Below are 17,795 nucleotides of genomic sequence, written 5' to 3'. Positions count from 1 at the left end.
GTCATGAAAAAACCTACAGTGAAAAAGTTGCAAGCTGACGGGAGGACGTCTCGTGTGGCAAGGTCGACCGAAGTCTTGACCAACCTCAGTTCGATTTAAATGGTGAGCTGGTACGGTGGATGAGGGACCAAGGAAGCGGCGGCCGATGAGTGAAGCACTAGGTGACCTGCGAACGAAGCCTAGAGAGTGTTGATCATACGGTGCTCGGGGTCACCAAAGATACCCACGCGTGCGTCGAGAAAGAAAATGGAACAATGAGTTGGAGTTGTTTTTTAAATACGGGCATGGATTTGGTTGATTGGCCTTGCTGGTCTTCAACGGATGAGTCCGTGGCTCTTTTATATGGATCTGTTGGTTGATCTTGCCGATCTTCAATGGAGAGTCCATCTGGATCTTCTTATGTGATTATATTTCCGAGAACTATGAGCTAGGGATTGTCGAAAAGGCCCCTAAGTGAGTAGGTGGTGAACCAATGAAGCCATAGGTACACTGACGAAGGAATGATTGAAAATTGGAATTCAAGCTAGATATTTTGGAGGATTATGATCAATGATACAATGGTTTCATTAAAAGATTGTTTTAAAGACAATTGAATCTATGAAAAAGGTAATTTCATATTGAGTGTGTAAGTGGTGTGACTATCTTGAACTTTGTTTTGGCGCCGGCTAGGGGGCCTAGGAACTCTTTTCCCTGGTACCCGGGGCAAAATATAACCAAATTTCTAAATGGATCCTATCAATACAGTGGTTGGGCAGTTGGCTAGGCAGTTGGCTAACCCATGCAATTGGATGGGCGGTTGGCTAACCCATGCAATTGGATGGGGTTAGGCTGGACTGATTGATCCCTAAAATAAGACTCAATTATGTTATGTTACGATAGTTGAAGTAAAATTACGGATAATCCTTGTTCTATGGAAAAGAATCAATGGCTTTTCCTCTTGATGAGGAAAAAAGTGTTGGTCTCTATGATCCAAGTGCAAGTTCCTCCCTTGACCCGGCCATCAATAGGATCTGATCATGCCAGCCAAGAACTTGCAGTTTTTGCTTACCACTCGTCGATGGACAAAAAGCTTTAGCAGGTGTTGCATGACCACATTGGCACGTGTGCACCAAGACCAAATGGTAAATTGGGTTGAGTACCTTTTCAAGGAGCTTCATGGAGTCTGTTCAAACCCAGGAAAGCTAGCAGGCAGCCACTCTACTGACACCAGTGCTCTATTATGCAGCTAAGTGGGAGGTGTTGCCCCACGCCATTCAGATCAGTGGCCCCGATGCTGTAATCACATCTCTTCCCCTACTACAAACAAACTTCTCCCTATTGAGATATCAAGATCAACATGAGCTGACACTCACAAGGCGTCTGCATGACTGTTCAACATTTACATCACTGGCAAGTTTGGTAGCTGGCACCGACATATCTTCGCCGGCCGGAGATTCTAGAGTTAGACTACACCAACTAGTGCACACCTACCCACTCCACTTGGTGTGTTCACATTATGGACCGCTTGTATATACTCTATTATGTGTGTTAGTCACGTTATCTCCTTTGTAGACCTCTTTTGTTGTGTGAACAAGAAGAAGAATTTTAGCCTCTCACCTTGTGTGTTCTCTTCTAGGGTTTGTGTGAGTGTCTATGTGCTTGCAAGAGCTCAAACTCTCTTCTCCTCCTGCATCTTTTCATGGTATTAGATCTTAGTTCATGATAAGGGTTGAGCAGCAAGCAAGAGAAGCACCGAAAGTGGTACGAGGGTAAGAGCTTCATCTACTCTTCCCCCTTTTGTGTTGAACTACTACTACACCCTTGTCGGGATCTCTTTGGGAGGCACCGACAAACAAACTCCGCTTGAGGAGATTTTTTCGCGAGAGTAGATCTACATGACAAACTTTTCAAGCCGAAAATGCATTTCAAGCATCTCTGGACCTCCATTTTTCAGTTTGCAAGCGTTCATGGGCACTGTAGGTAAGTTTGAATTCTTTGGAGAACTCTATTTTTGGAACTATAGGAAGGGAAATTGGTTGTGTAGACACTATGTGTACTACAAAGAGGTCCATTGGGTGTATGTATGAAAATTGAGGTCAGTGGTTGTGACAGTTTGGGTGCAGTATAGTATTGCTTGCAAAGAATACATCAGTTTGTGCAGGTCAAACAAGAGTGTTGTTTCTGGTAAATCTGTGTTGCACACAAGATGTCAAATGATGGAATAAACCAAATTGTTGCAAAGAAGCTTGACAAGAACAACTTCCATGCTTGGAGGTTTAGATTGATGAATTTCTTAAAGGTTACTGGGACTACATTGAAGGTGAACATGAGGAGCCACCAGAGATACCAGAGATTAATCCAACTGCTGTGTAGATGTAAAAGAATTCAAGGAGCAAGGAAAGTCATGTATTAGGTTTCTATCGATATACAGGACACTATGATTGGGCATATACCGGACGCCAAGTCACCTAAGGAGGCATGGAAAACCTTGGTGAAGCTGTATGAAACTAACACCAAGGTACGAAAGATTCAGTTGAAGAATGAGCTTCATATTATGGAGAAGAAAAATATGTCTATGAATGATTATGCCTTGAATATCAAGGGTATTGTGGAATCCCTTGCATCAATTAGTGTTTCAGTTGATGATGATGATAAGGTGGAAGTGTGTCTACATGGTCTTGGGCCACAATACAAGGCATTTAAGACATCTATTCAAACTTAGGAGAACATTCCCAACTTCACAGAGGTAGAGGTCATGGATGTGGCCAAGGTGGTGGCTGAACAAGTAATCAGAATTATGGTCAACAACAGCAACATTCCCAAGATTTACATCATCAACACACAGGTGGAAGAGGACAATATAGAGGCAGGGGGAGTCAATGAGGTCGTGGTAGGCAAAGGCAGCATAATGATACACAAGACTGTTTTTATTGTGATAAGCCTAGACATGTGTAAGCAGATTACTATAAGAAATAGAGTGACATGCAAAATGGAAAAGTGCAGCAAAATAACTATGCGTCCTCTAGCAGAAATAATGAGGATAAGGAGAGGTTGTTTGTTATGCAACATGTCGTTTTAATGCTGTGTCTAGAAATGATGTAGCAGCATGTAAGGATGATGTATGGTATGTTGATTCATGTGCTTTAAACCACATGACAAGTCATGGTAGTGAGTGGTTCAAGGAAATGAAGAGTCTTGAAAGATCGGGTTTTGTTGAAATAGGGGATGACATTGCTCATCCGATTTCCCATGTTGGAGATGTGCCATTGTCTATGCAGGATGGTAAGGTGAAGTATCTTGCAAATGTACTTCATGTTCCAAACATTACAAAGAATCTGGTTTCATTTGGTCAAATGATTGAGCTAGGTTTGCAGGTCGAGTTTAACCCTGATGGATTTTATGTAGAAGACTTTAAAGATAAGTACAGGTTGGTTGCAAAAGGCAACATAATGGGTATAATGTTTACATTGAATGTAAATATGCCTAAAGTGAGTGCTGCAATGTTTTTAAATGGTTTACGAGTTGTTGGAGATACAAACATTTGGCATAAGAGAATTGGGCATGTAAATGTGTAAAGAATGAAGTCTATGCAGACTAAAGAAATTGTGACATGGCATCCTAAGTTTAAGATTGAAGGTATGTAGAAAGTATGTGACAGTTGTCAATTTGGAAAGCAAACAAAGCATGCATTTCCACATGACAAAAATGTGAGCAAGAATGTACTAGAGATGTTGTGCATTCAAATGTATGGGGTCCTGCAAAGACTATATCTATGGGTGGCTACAGCTATCCTAAGTTTAAGATTGAAGGTATGTAGAAAGTATGTGACAGTTGTCAATTTGGAAAGCAAACAAAGCATGCATTTCCACATGACAAAAATGTGAGCAAGAATGTACTAGAGATGTTGTGCATTCAAATGTATGGGGTCCTGCAAAGACTATATCTATGGGTGGCTACAGCTACTACGTAACATTCATTGAGAGACCACACAAGAAAATTGTGGGTGTATTTCATGAAGGAGAAGAGTGAAGTGCTCACTCATTTTCAAAATTTCAGAGTGATGGATGAAAAACATATAGGAAAGCATGTGAAGTGCCTAAGGTCAGATAAAGAGGGAGAATACTTATCCAATGATTTCTCTGAATTCTTGCGAAAGAATGGCATTTAGTGACAATTCACATCTAGATACACTCTACAGCAAAATGGAGTTGTTGAGCGGAAAAATAGGCACATTGCAAAGATAGCACGAGCATTGATGGTGGCAGAGAAGAATATGCCACATAGATATTGGGCTGAGGCTATGTCTACAATAGTTTATATCATGAACAAGACTCCTATTGTAGCCATACATGATGTAATGCCAGAGGAGAAGTTTATTGGCAAGAAACCTAATTTGTCTCACTTGAAAGTTTTTGGTGGACATATGTACATTTACTGCCACTATGACCAAGTCCCAAACTCAGTTTTGATCTGCAAAGATACAATTTTTCCATTTGATCATCACACTACTAGAGTCATTCCCTGATTGTGACCACTACCATGAAGGTGCGTAGGGGTTGGCCTCTTCGACATCAACAAAGGCCCCACCCTTAAGCAAATTTTTGGCTACTATGAGCGCATCATGTGAATGCGTGCCTGGTGCCTGCAAACCTTCAAAGACTTGATGGAGAGATGACCTTCTAAACCAGCTACAAGGTCTTCCATCAAGCCCCCCCTACTCCAACCTGACGCGCGACTTCATCCAAACCTACTCGATCCACTACAGATAGATCCGGCCAGCTCTAAGGATGGACCTACACTAGGTACGAGGTATGTTAACCACTCTAGTTAACATTACATTTTGCGTAGCTACACTCTTTGAAAGTTTTTTGTAACCGCGCAATGTGCTGATTGTATAAGAGACATGGGATGACTGAGCTTATGGCTTGTGTAATGTTGATCATGAGGAATAGTTGTACACAGAGCTAGAGAGATTAAGAAGACTAGTTTTGGACCCCCAATTGTAAATGGGTGGCCGACCATTGTATCTATAAGCTCTTGTAATTATATAAATCATTTTATGAAATATGAAAAGGGAAAATCCCATTCTAGACATTAGAGCTTGCCTCTTCTCTCTCTCCCTCTCTCCCTCTCTCTCTCTCTCTCTCTCTCTCCCTCTCATTTGAGGTTGTGGATGCATGTTAGCTTGTGTTCTTGCTTACTTGCATGTTTTATTGTCAGTGTATGTAAGTAGGGATGGTAATGTTCTCACTTCTCTTCTTCTCTACCCTCTCTTTGCTATCTACCAAATCCCTTTTGCATGCTAGTTGCATGAGGTAAAGGTTGAGCTCTCCATAGCTTCCTTCCTTCTTGCTCTTTACCTAGCCTTTGGATATCTTCTTGGGTGACACAAGAAGAGGTGGAGTGATCCCCTAGCAGCCTCACATCAAGGAGTTAACCCTCTTAGGGTTGGACAAGGGAAACTCTTCGAACTTTACCCTTACATGTATCTCTCTTCTCTTCTCTTTCCTTCTTGTGTGCAAGGTAGCATGTTATCCTTAGCACAACTTAGCCAATCTCACTTAGTAAATCTTTATATAGTATAAAAAAAGTGTAACCCTTTTGCTTTGTGATCTTAGGTTGTGTTTCACACTGATCGAAGTGATCCAAAGTGGTGGTATGTTATACAAGTTTCCCCTAGTTCAAAACATGTCTTTCAAGATCAAGATGTTGAGGTTGAATCTCTGGATGCGGTGCAAGTACTACCTCAAATCGACCCATTGGAAGAAGATGAGGTTGATCAAGAGCATGGGGAACATCAATCCGAAGAAGATAGTGAGTCACCTATCAATCATGACAATGCTTCATTGGATAATGATAGTGATATTGATGTGGAATCCCATCTTTTCATTAAGCTTCCATTAGGTATAGACATTGATGAAGCAACACATATTGTAAGATTCCTCCCTCCAATGTTTGAGATGTAAAGGTGTAAGAAGATCTCCTTCAGTCTTTGTAATCATCCCCTAATTCAAAATGCAAGAAAACATGGTTTTTCCTTGTTTTTGGTCTAGAGAGAGGTAATACAGTTTTGAAATATTTTTGGATAAGTATTTTCTCCCAGTCAATAGGAAGAGATCCCCTGAAACAGAATCTTAAAAAGAGTTTTCCAATGTGCATTAGAAATTAATTGAATATGTGTATTGGACATCTTGGCCTAGGGTATATAATTTTAAAATTTTTTGATTAAGGTCCAAATAGTGTTCAAAAAGAGCCAATAAGGTTAATCCAAGTGTTGGAATAAGAAAAAGGCAAAGAATAAAATAAAATCTCCCAAAAATAAGTAAATTCTCACATAAGATGAAGAGTTGACTAGTGCTGGAGTTTATGAGTTAAAAAATGTGATTTATTAGTATAAAAATGAAATTTTTACACCTCAGGATGGGGGGAGGAGGCTCATGAAGGAGGCGCCAAGAAACCACATCAAGGGGGGATTATTAACTCAAAACAATGAGATATTTCATCTCTCCTCACTCAAAACCAAATCAAAAAAGCTAGCCAGACTAGTCTAAAACTTGTCTAAAATGGATCAAACTGAAGCTGGAAGCCTCTAGATTCTAGTTGGACTTGGTTGGTGGCCTCCCTCTCCTATAAATAGACCCCCATTCCTTTGTATTTTTATATTGGAGTAACTCTATGCTAGTGTAATTTTCACTTTAGTGTAATTCCATTAATCCTCTTCTTCTCTTGGAGATTACCCTCTTGTTCTTGGTGGCCAAGCTTCTTCTTGTGGGATTCACTTCTCTCTAAAGAATCAAGCCAAAAGCCAAGGGTAAGCCTAAAACAATGATGTTTTACTCTCTTCTTCAATGGTAATATTCTTCCCAACCCCTCTAATGCTTGGAAAGCATTTTAAGCCATGGTTCTTCTTAAAAACCATGCTTTTATTGATTTATATTGTTTAAATGGATTAGCGCTAATCTTTTATGCTTAAATGTAATGTTTTTTATTTGTAAATCTCTCTTTTTGTAAGAATACTCACCTTTATGGATTAATCCTTCTTGGAAGGATAGATCTTAGTCCTAATCTCATTTTCTTAACCAAAACTCTAGGTCTAACAATCTAGAGATAGAGATTAAGCATTTTTATGGTTTTTAATCCAATTAAAATGGAGATTAATTCATTTAAGCTTGTTTTATGTTAAGAAAATTCATATTTATACATTTTTAAGTTAAAAGAGAGCTTGTGCTAACATTTTCATAGTTATTTTCATATGGAAGTCATATTGGGTATTATGTTTTTAATAAACAAGATGCTTAAATGTAATTATGCTTATAATTATACTTAGGTTTATGCATAAACTAATCTTTATGCTAAAAGTGTAATTTTAAGCATTTTCAATTCATAAAAAATGCGAAGAAGTTATGAAAAATTTTTATTATTAGAAAATAAAGATTTATGCATAAATAATTTTTATTCTAAAAGAGGAACTTTGAGTATTATCATTTCATAGAAAATGCGGCAAGTTACGATAGTTGAAGTAAGTCATAGGATAATCCATGTTCTATGGAAAAGAATCAACGGCTGTGCCTCTTTAATGGGGAAAAAAGCGTTGATCTCTATGAACCAAGTGCAAGTTCCTCCCTTGATTCGGCCATGTGACCTATTCGGTCAAAATACAAAGGTTAGCTAAGGGCCTTGACTACATTAGAAGATTTTCCCTGGAGGGATCGCCTATGCTTTCTGGGCGAGAGAAGTTTTTTTCCGGTTCGGGTTTGGATGAGCCGTCGGATTCTCGTTCGGACATTCATGGGCGAGGCCCTGAGTGTGGGAAGCTTTGCCCTGCGCGTGAGGTTGCTACTTCCGCTGCTAGCACCCCAAAGTTCGATGCGCAGAGAGGGGGCATGGATCTCACACATATGGATCTATTACAAGATGGAACAGATTCATGATCTTGACATTGTTTCCCTTCTCAGAAGTTTTCAACTATCTTTATTTTTTTGCTCGAAACATGGCTCTAAGGGTTCTGATGGATGTTTTTTAAAAACCATATTCATTTTCAGAGTGTATGTGACATGTATAACTTAAATTCAGCACTCAACAATTCATGGATTATGAAAGCACAAGAAAATGAAAGAAATTAAAAAGTGTACAATGATTCATAAACTATGAAATTTATTATGCTCACACCCATTTGGACTCCCTTTTGTGAGTAGACTAATAGGAGGAAAAGAATATTTAACATGAGAGGCAAATATGATAAATAGAGCTATTAGACACATATGGACAATACTCAATTGATGTATAAGTATTTAAGGAAAAGGGTATTGATAATGACATAATAGAATACTCCATTGTTGATGCTTTTGATTTGTTTTAAAGGGAGAGAGAGGATCCCTTTGTGGATGGAAAATGACCCTCTCTCACTTTGGCACGATTTACAAAGTGAAAATGCTTTTCACCATCTCTCACATTGTGTTGATTGACTTAAGGGAATGGTTTGAGAGAAGAGATAAGCCTAACTGGAAGCCTATGTGGGAAACTAGCCTTACACATGGCAATACTCTCTTCATTTATCTAAGAATTCCTTGTAATACACTCACCTACATGCCTTTTAAATGTAGTATCCTTATGTTCAATGTTAGTTAAGAAGTGCAAAATTGAGAAATTTAAGCATTTAGGACCACTTTTATTTCCACATCATCATAATTGAGTCATTCAAGCATTTAGGCCTGCTTTTATTTTAACATCATCATGTGGAGCAACTAGATCAAAGAATTTACAAAATCATACTTACTTGTCATATTTATAATGTACATATCAGTCTCGTAAAATAAAATCATAGAATAGGCATAATATATGAAGCCAAAGAGTTGTTGTTATATTTGTTAAGATAATTTGTTGCCTTCTTGATGGCAACATGTTCATTTCTTCATTATGGGGTCATAACCTTCTTTAACAAGCTTCCACCTTGTCAACATTTCAAAGCCACCAAAACATAAACAAAACTTTTCTGTCAAATTATTACGCAAAGGGTACTTCATGAATAGATGATGGTGGTAATTTTTTTGTAAGAACCATTAACATTTACTCTGAATTGATCTTAATTAGCATCACCTAAAAAAGTATAATTTCTATGTACAAGCACTTAATTGACATCACCTTTAAAAAAATATATATATAATTTCTATGTATAAGAATTAATAGTAGCTGATGGTGGCTAAATTTGTTTGTAACTTAAGGTAAGAAATAGTAACATTCACAGTCAATTTATCATTATTAACATCACCTATGAAAACTATGTATTTTGTCTATCTCTATAAGCATAAAATATATAATAACTTATTACCTTCAAGATACTTTCACCGAAGTAGAAAAGACCAATTATTTTTTCTATTTTTTATAAAATTTTAAAGGTCTAAGAACTTATGATCTTTAAGGACACCCTACTAAAATTGAGACAAATATATATCAAGGGGATAGTATGATGAGTCTTCAAGGACACCCCACTAAAATTCAGGGAAATATATATCCAAGGGATATTATGATGAGTAAATTCAGAGAAATATATATCAAGCGGATATTATGATGAGCCTTCACAAAAATGAGAGTGCTAATTTTCCAAAATCAAAGAACAAAATGCATGAAACCCTAATCAAACAAACCAATGAGGAAATCTACTCTACACTCTCTACCAAAGACTAAGAACCTAGCATGGATCCTATATCATGTTGAGAATCCAAGGTGCTAGGGATAGGCTTGGTAGAGTGTTTCACATAATGAGATTAGGGAGGCTCAAAATAATCAGCATAATCCATGATTAAGAGATGTGGACACTAATAAGCACACTCAACCAAAAGTATTGCAATATGCTTACAACCATACAATGGCTTACATAATGAGATTAGGGAGGCTCAAAATAATTAGAAGCCATTGTATGCTTACAACCATACAATGGCTTACATAATGAGATTAGGGAGGCTCAAAATAATTAGCATAATCCATGATTAAGAGATGTGGACACTAATATAAGCACCCTCAACCAAAAGCATTACAATATTCTTACAACCATACAATGGCTTCTAATATAGATAACCTCTAGCCAAGATTCTTTAACATATGGTATCCTTATTCATGAGTTTTCACCTTTCCAAGGTAGCACCTACTCATGTGCATATCCTTCCAACTTTACATAATTGATATTGCCCAAATTATGCTTCCAACACTCCTCCTCCATTAGATTATTATGTGACGCCATAATTTCTAACACATGTGCATATTTGTGCACACGCACACGCATATACACACGCACATGCACATGCACATGTATATGTATGTGTACATTTGCACACACAATCACACAACCATTCACGTGTACACACACACAAAAAAAGATGTTAAAAAGTATACCTAAAATGAGTTCCTCAACTAGATCTATATATAAAGCTTATGAAAATATATGATTGATGAAATAGAAAACACTACTAACTTTTTCTTTCTCACTAGTGAGACTAAAGTTTTGGCCTTCATTTTGATCTTAAGATATTCACTCTATAAAACTGACATAGTAAAATAACCATGTTTTAGCACATTTGTTTACCTCATTATGTAGTATACATTTTTAAGTTTGATTTAAAGCCCCCTTTTAAATACACACAAATTAAAAATATATTAGACAATGATTTGTTTAATCCCCTTTTACATATAGAGGCATGCTACTTCCTTAAGGTGCTATGTTGCATATGTATAAAGTGAACTCCCTAAGATTTTAATTATGTTATTTTTGAATGTATAAGTTGTGTGATAAGCAAGCATTTCAATATGGCATGAGAGATTTCTGATAATGTGAACACAACATCAACGGTACTAGTATTAAAATTTATGATGATGCGAATACTGGGTGTTTGTGATAATGTGAACACATCATCGATGGTACTAGTATTGAAATTCATGTAATTATACCATGTTTATACCCTACATGTTTATAAAGCACACATAACAACATGGATACTAGTTTATCTTTTGGAATAAACTCCTCATATAAGCCAGCTACTACTGTGTTAGATTAAATTATAGGTATCTTAATTTTTAAATGTTTAAACAATTTAATTATTGCATAATTTATTTTTGCAAGTTCAACAAGAATAAATTAAAAAAATGGAATCTTTACAAAATATTAATGTACAATAACTTAGGATTTTGTGAAACTTTTCATTTTATAATGAACTGCCAATAGCACTAAGGTGTGGTAGTACAAATGGAACTTTAAAAAGGTATATAATGATTCAAAGATAAAATTAGACATACAAGTCAAAAGATATAAAGATGATTTCAATATATTTTTCTTGTATATGATGATTTAATATTTTTCTTGTATATTTGTACATGATTTAATATTTTTCTTGTATATTTGTATATGACTAAAAGAAAAGTACATCCTTTTTTTAACGATTTGTACTTTATGACAACTCAAAAGATATAAAAATGAATTGATATGTTTATACATATATGATTCAACTAAAGTTACATTATTTTTTAAACTATGTTATTGATTAACATAATTTAATATGTTGTTATTATCAATTTTATTAAATAATCGTTTTCACTATCGTACTCACATGACATCTCTTTCTACAATACAAATCTAGATCCTTATCAAGTATGAGGGGTGTATGAGAACCGTGTTAAAAAAATGAATGTATGACAGCTTGTTGGCTAGGACAAGTTGATTCACCTCTCGATATGACACACTTACCATGGACATTTATTAGTTGAGAAAATAACCATGTGCCAACAATTTTTGGTTAGTGTGATGCTAAAGTGAAAACCACAAACCTCAAGATAGTATGATATTAAAGTGAGATTTATCGATTTGATAAAAAAAATAGCCTAGTGCCAACAAATTTTGTCTAGTGCAATGTTAAAGTAAGAACCACGAATATCAAGGTAGTATGATGTTAAAGTGACATTTTTTTTGTAGATAAAATAACCTAGTGCTATCAATTTTATTAGTGTGATGTTAAAGTAAGAACCACAAATCTCAAGGTAGTATGGTCACATATCTTTTAATGTGCACAAAGTGCACAAATCTCAAGGTAGTATGGTCACATATCTTTTAATGTGCACAAAGTGCTTATAATGCAAAGAGACATCATGTGACAACCACAGACTATATTATTTAATCTACACTTTAAACAAGGGAATTGGGACGCATTATTTCTTTGTCCCATAAAATTCATTGTGTAGACAAAGGTCTAGAAAGGTGCACATTGCTTATGGTGCTCATGTTAGTGCATAATCATGTGGCTATGTGCAAAACAAGAAGCTTTCTTACCATGATGTCTGCCACTAGGAAACAAGAACATGAGTGCTAGCTTTATGGAATCTAGACTGCTAGGAAACAAGAACATCAGTGCTAGATTTATGGAATCTAGACTGGTGCCAATGTTCGAGAAATATGACCTTTAGACTAAATATTATTGGTTGAAACCTATCTTTCTTTTCAAATGTGTCTTACTTCTTGTCAAATGTTTAAAGAAAGTGTTAAATTTTCCCAAAAAGAGTGGGAATTTAAAGAAATGGTATTGGGAGTCACCACCATTGTACATGATGAGCTACGTGGGTGCATAGAGATGGTCTAATGAGAATCTTTGAGTCTTCAAAGGAGCTTAAATGTTTAACGTTACTTAAAGTTTTGGGAAGTTTTGTTTCTAAAAGAGAGATTTGAAAGGTACACCATCATCTAGGTTAAAAGGAAGCTATCGTTTGGGGAACTTAGAAGAACCTTGCTAATTGTGCTATTTAAGGTAGGATGCAGTTCTATATCATGATGTGAAGCCCCAAAGAGTTGGCATCAAACCATCGAGAGGACGAAAACGCGAGATTGGCTTCTCATCACGACTAAGAAGAGGTGTCCCCTTAGTTCATGTGTTCCATCTCTTGCGTGGTCTGTCACCACTTCAACACAGGTAGCCGCTCTATCTCCTTCCTTCCTTCCTTACTAGGCCTATCCTTAGGGCGTCTCTCTCTCCTTCACTCGGCATGCTTTTGGATACATCCTGAGGAGCTTCTACCGGATCAAAGTTTATCTCTGGGATGCCATACCATTTCATATAAAGGACTCGCATGAACGCCACACTTCCATGTAAGTAGATTTGAACGTCACACTTCCATGTGAGTAGATTTGAAGGACATGATGCTAGTACTTTTTCTTTGAATGGTTACACCCCTATAGGATTGACCTCTGATCATTTAGGAGTGCCATTGTGAAAATAACAATTTCAAGAAATGGATTTGCAACAAACAACGTGAGGAGATAGGATATACCCCCCTTGACATTCCTAGGCAAAAATGATACAAGTGTTTGTTCTTTTACAATGAAATAACTTTTCAATGAATCTGTGATTCATCAGAAGGATAGATTTTGTGCACGAGGGACAAAATGCATAGCTAACAATTGTAACAACTTGAAAGTCATGGTTTAATACATGATTTATTAACAACTTGAAAGCATGGATTAATACACAATTTATTTACAGTGTGAGGTTTTTGCTTCAATTTTATTGATACAATTTTAGTACTTTGCATAGATCTACATGTTGGCTTAAATAATGCCATTATTAGAAAACATAAATACAGATTCAGATATTTGAAAGCAAGAAACACATACTCTTTCTTTCTTTTTCTTTGGAGTTGGGGGCTTCTAAATAATATTTAGTCTAATTATAAACATCAAACTGTATGGATGGTTACGTGGCATGTTTTTAGTGCTTACTTGCACATGATAAATGGAAATAAAGCACCTACCATAGGGGGTTTTATGAAGGTATCTAAACAAAGATGAAGGTAAATTTTAGCCTTTAGGGATTGGAGACCTCCAAGGAGGTATATCAAAAGTTGTATAACTAGCATTCATGCATGAAAATGTAAACATTAGCACACCTTTGAGTTATTTAGTATCATATCCGTTGAAAAAAATTCACCATGGTTTACATTTGGAGTAAATGAGAGGGTTGTAATCAAAGTCTCATTTATTATAATATGTAATGTCTAAGAAAATAAAATTGAATGTGGATATGGAAATAAACCTAGATGTTCTTTTATGCAATAAGGGTAGATCTATTTTGTTTTTTATTTGTATTCTAACAATATAAGGAAAAGTTGTAACAAAGTATCTATCCTAGTGCACAATGGTTTTGCCTACTATGAGTCATATATTAGAAGAAATGCATGTAATCATTTGGGACAATAAATGTGGAGAATTTGGACAAAGTATAAAGATTTCAAACATGAGCAACTAATATACTTTGACATCATAGGTATACATCAATACTCTGCATAACTCTCTAGTCTAAGAAGTAGATGTAAGACATGTGCCAAATTTTGACTAAAACGCAATCTTCTCTCCATCTTCACTAGAGAGAATGTGAAAAAATATTTGCAAAAACTGAATACACATTTATGGATTCGATGTTGAGATTCTGAAAATGTTTACATATGCATACATGCATATATAGTACCATTAACCACTCAATAACTCTTAAAGTGCTAGCAAGTTGGCATGAGAGAAAGGATAAGAAATAGGTAATCTAGATAAGTTTCACAATTTATAAATAGAGAAAATACTAGTTTGTGTGTAAACTTTGTAGGGTTGAGTTGAGAGAGTAGTTTTTGATGTAGGTTTTCAACATGTAGGTTGGGCTATTCTGAGAAGGCTATGTGAGAACTTGTGAGAACTTATATGCAACTATGGAAAAAGCACAAAATAGACAAGTTGGCACTGGGAAAAATAATATCAAACATGATGAATCAAAAAGACAAAATCAAGTTTCGAAGTGAGAAAAAGGATAAAAAAGAATGTGCCAGTTTGTAGATTAATTCTCAAGCTTAGATATATCTGAGTGAGAATGAAAGTCCTATCATGAAGGCGATGAAAGATCTTTGAAAACTCTACTTGACCAAGCTATATATTTGATTCTTGGAAGGTGATGGAGATGGTTTTTTAGAGATGTGATAGATTAAATAGTGTGCAAGGGGGTTCAAAGTTTGTACAATTTTTTTGGAGTTCTAAAACTCACAGCAGGTAAAGAAAAGGATAAGTTTGAATTGTATAATATTTTGTGATTTGAGAGTTTTGCAGACTTTGAAAATGTGTGGTGTCTGTTGGATAAGGGCTACACTCCACAGGTCCTAACTATTGCGGATCAAACATTCCTCCATGCTTTCTCTTGTCTTTGACTCCCTTTATAATTTTTATGCTTTGTGTGTTTTCTTTTATTTTTCCTTATTTTGAAGTCATTCTAGGTGTATGATTTGTACAATTGGATTTATAAGAACATATGTACAATGAAGTAAAGCTTTAAAGTGAGTACCTTGGTGGAATAAGTGAGTGATTCTAAAGTTCTGATAGTAAAGTGTCACTTGATCTCTCAACCATGAGGATACCATGAGTATATCTTTGATGCCACAACTACTAGTACACTTGAATTTCACTTTTCCTTATAGCTAGCAAGTTGGTGCTACAATGTGATGCTTAGAGCTTAGAGATCTAGTTGGACCTTGGTGGTATTTGTGGTCTTTTAACACCTTGGTCAAACTTGTTGGTTGGTACAATTGGTAGGATTCACTTGGTATGATTGTGCACTTCTTGGCTTTACATTGATAAAAATAGTGACTTGGAAGACCATCTCTAGTTAAAGTGTTTGCATTGTTGCTTAAGACTTAGAGGTACATAGGCTTTCTAGTTTTTTTACCTTGGTTGGCTTTGTGATTATGAAAAACTTAAATCCCCATAATTTCTTGTGGAGGTGTTGTTGAGGTCATGACATTCCATCTCCACTCCATCTTGGGTGTAGCAATTGATGGAGACTTTAGGTGTGTAACATCTTAAGAATAGGACGCTTTGGGTTTGGGGACCCTAGCCTTCTGCTACTAGAAATTTATTTGGAATATAGCAAGGCTTGTTTTGGTTGTCCCTACACTTACCATGCTTCTCTTTCTGCATCAACCTTAATCCTATTTGTGGAAGATTTATAGAGCCTTAATTTCTCTCAACCACTTGGATCTTCATTAAATTTGATGGTGGCCATTATCTTGGCTATAAGTGACATCAATTTGTCAATTTTCCACTCCTTTATGTAGGTCCCATTGAGCCCATAGGCTCAATGTAATTAAGAAAATGAACACATAGCTCCTAAAAAAATTTTGTGGATTTCTTCTCCTCAGGTAAGATGGGGTTTGATTCTTTGTTGACAAATCTTTACAAGAAGAAGAGCTGAGAGCAATCCTTGGGTGAAAATCACAATGAGCTCCTAGAAGATAAGTTAAACTTGGCATGATAATGGATGTTATCTTAGTCCTACAATGTCTTATGAATCTTGTTGTTGCAATTTTTCATAGGAGTCCATGGTTGCCATGACATGTATGAATCCCATCCTTAGAGTAACTAGGCTTCAAAAGCTGGTCATATTTTGGCTCTCATCTTCTTTATCTAATCACTTATTGCATGATCCATAAATGTTGACCGAAATGGTCTAGGATGTAGTCCATGAAGATTTGAAGATTCCTTTACAAGAATATGCGTTAACCCATCAAGTGAGTCTTCCACATTTTTTAGTTCACTTTTAAGGTTTAGTCAAGCTTGCAAATGATGATGCAGTGATTGGTGTTCCAAAACTAGCCTTGAACGTAGGGTTTCCAAGGACATTATTATACAAGACCTTATAAGAACATATTATGGAGTTTGGGAAAATCCCAATTCACATTTCGCAAGGTCAAAAAAATGGGGGGCACAGTAAACCGTTTTAAGATTTTGTCAAAACCCCCTCATGTGACATATTGTTGGAAAGCTCTTGAAGAGTAGATTACAAATCCACATTCTCCGACAAATTTGGAATTTGTATGCTCAAGATATGCTAAAAAGTATATTAAAAAGAAAATTCCCAAAGTAATGCAATTTTCCCAAACACTCTAATATGATCTTTTGTTCTTGAAAAGTCCATAATCATGAATGAGTGTTGGTGGAAACACAACCAAAAGTTCTTGATATTGATATCTTTAAGGATTCCTATGCATTTATAGCTTTACCACCATGAGTCTTTTGTCTATTAGTAGTGGGCTTCTCTAGGTTTCCATGTAACTCTTCTTTGGTGATTACAATCACTCTAGAACCACCATCTGTTATGGCTCACCCTAGCACTCCTTGAAACACATCCAACAAGATATTACCCGGTGAACCGCAACTATCGTGAGGATCTTTCCAATGGTCGAGCTCGTAACCCTCGAGGTCTCCAAGCTCTACAACTCCTTGAGAAGAAATCCCACCATGCCTCCCATGAGCGTTGTCACATCACCACATTATTGCATTACGTGTACTCGTCCCTCCCCTCACCTCACATCACTCACACACACTCACTAGCATGCATTAGAGAGAGAGATTAGCAAGAGCAAGACTCTACTGCACAATGGGAGAGTATCCTTGTATTATGAATTATGAGAGATATTCACTTATATACATGGCCATAAGTGTTCACACTCACTTAAAATGTGGATGGCCATGCACTTTAGGTCATAAGAGGCCTAATGCTATTACAATGACTACTCTCATAATATATCCATGAAGTACATCACTTAGGACTTCATCCTAACTTGCTACCACATGCTCCTGAAGCGGGAATCACCTTAAGTATTCCATCAAACCATTAGAGGTGCCCATCCAAGTTGTATATTTGGAAACCAGTGTGTCATATCTTGAATGTATGACATTTTGGTGTATCTACCTTGACTCCTTGATGTAAGATAATAGTGGTAGCTCTTGTTAACCCTAGGAATGGGTTAAC

At 36.4% G+C, this 17,795-nt stretch overlaps 1 long non-coding RNA gene across 1 annotated transcript; it reads left to right on the top strand.

Moving 5' to 3' along the window:
• The first annotated feature begins 12,789 nt into the window (after positions 1 to 12,789).
• LOC147625655 (uncharacterized) lies at positions 12,790 to 14,426 on the top strand. The gene is made up of 2 exons (XR_015268800.1): positions 12,790 to 12,926; positions 13,022 to 14,426. It is a non-coding gene; the product is annotated as an uncharacterized LOC147625655 (long non-coding RNA).
• Positions 14,427 to 17,795: the final 3,369 nt, after the last annotated feature.

Source organism: Cibotium barometz, chromosome 23, assembly GCF_041138505.1.
Source record: "Cibotium barometz isolate CiBa-2024 chromosome 23, ASM4113850v1, whole genome shotgun sequence".
NCBI classification, from domain to species: domain Eukaryota; kingdom Viridiplantae; phylum Streptophyta; class Polypodiopsida; order Cyatheales; family Cibotiaceae; genus Cibotium; species Cibotium barometz.
Note: the sequence above shows the minus strand (reverse complement) of the source record. Positions and strands in the feature narration are given on the sequence as shown.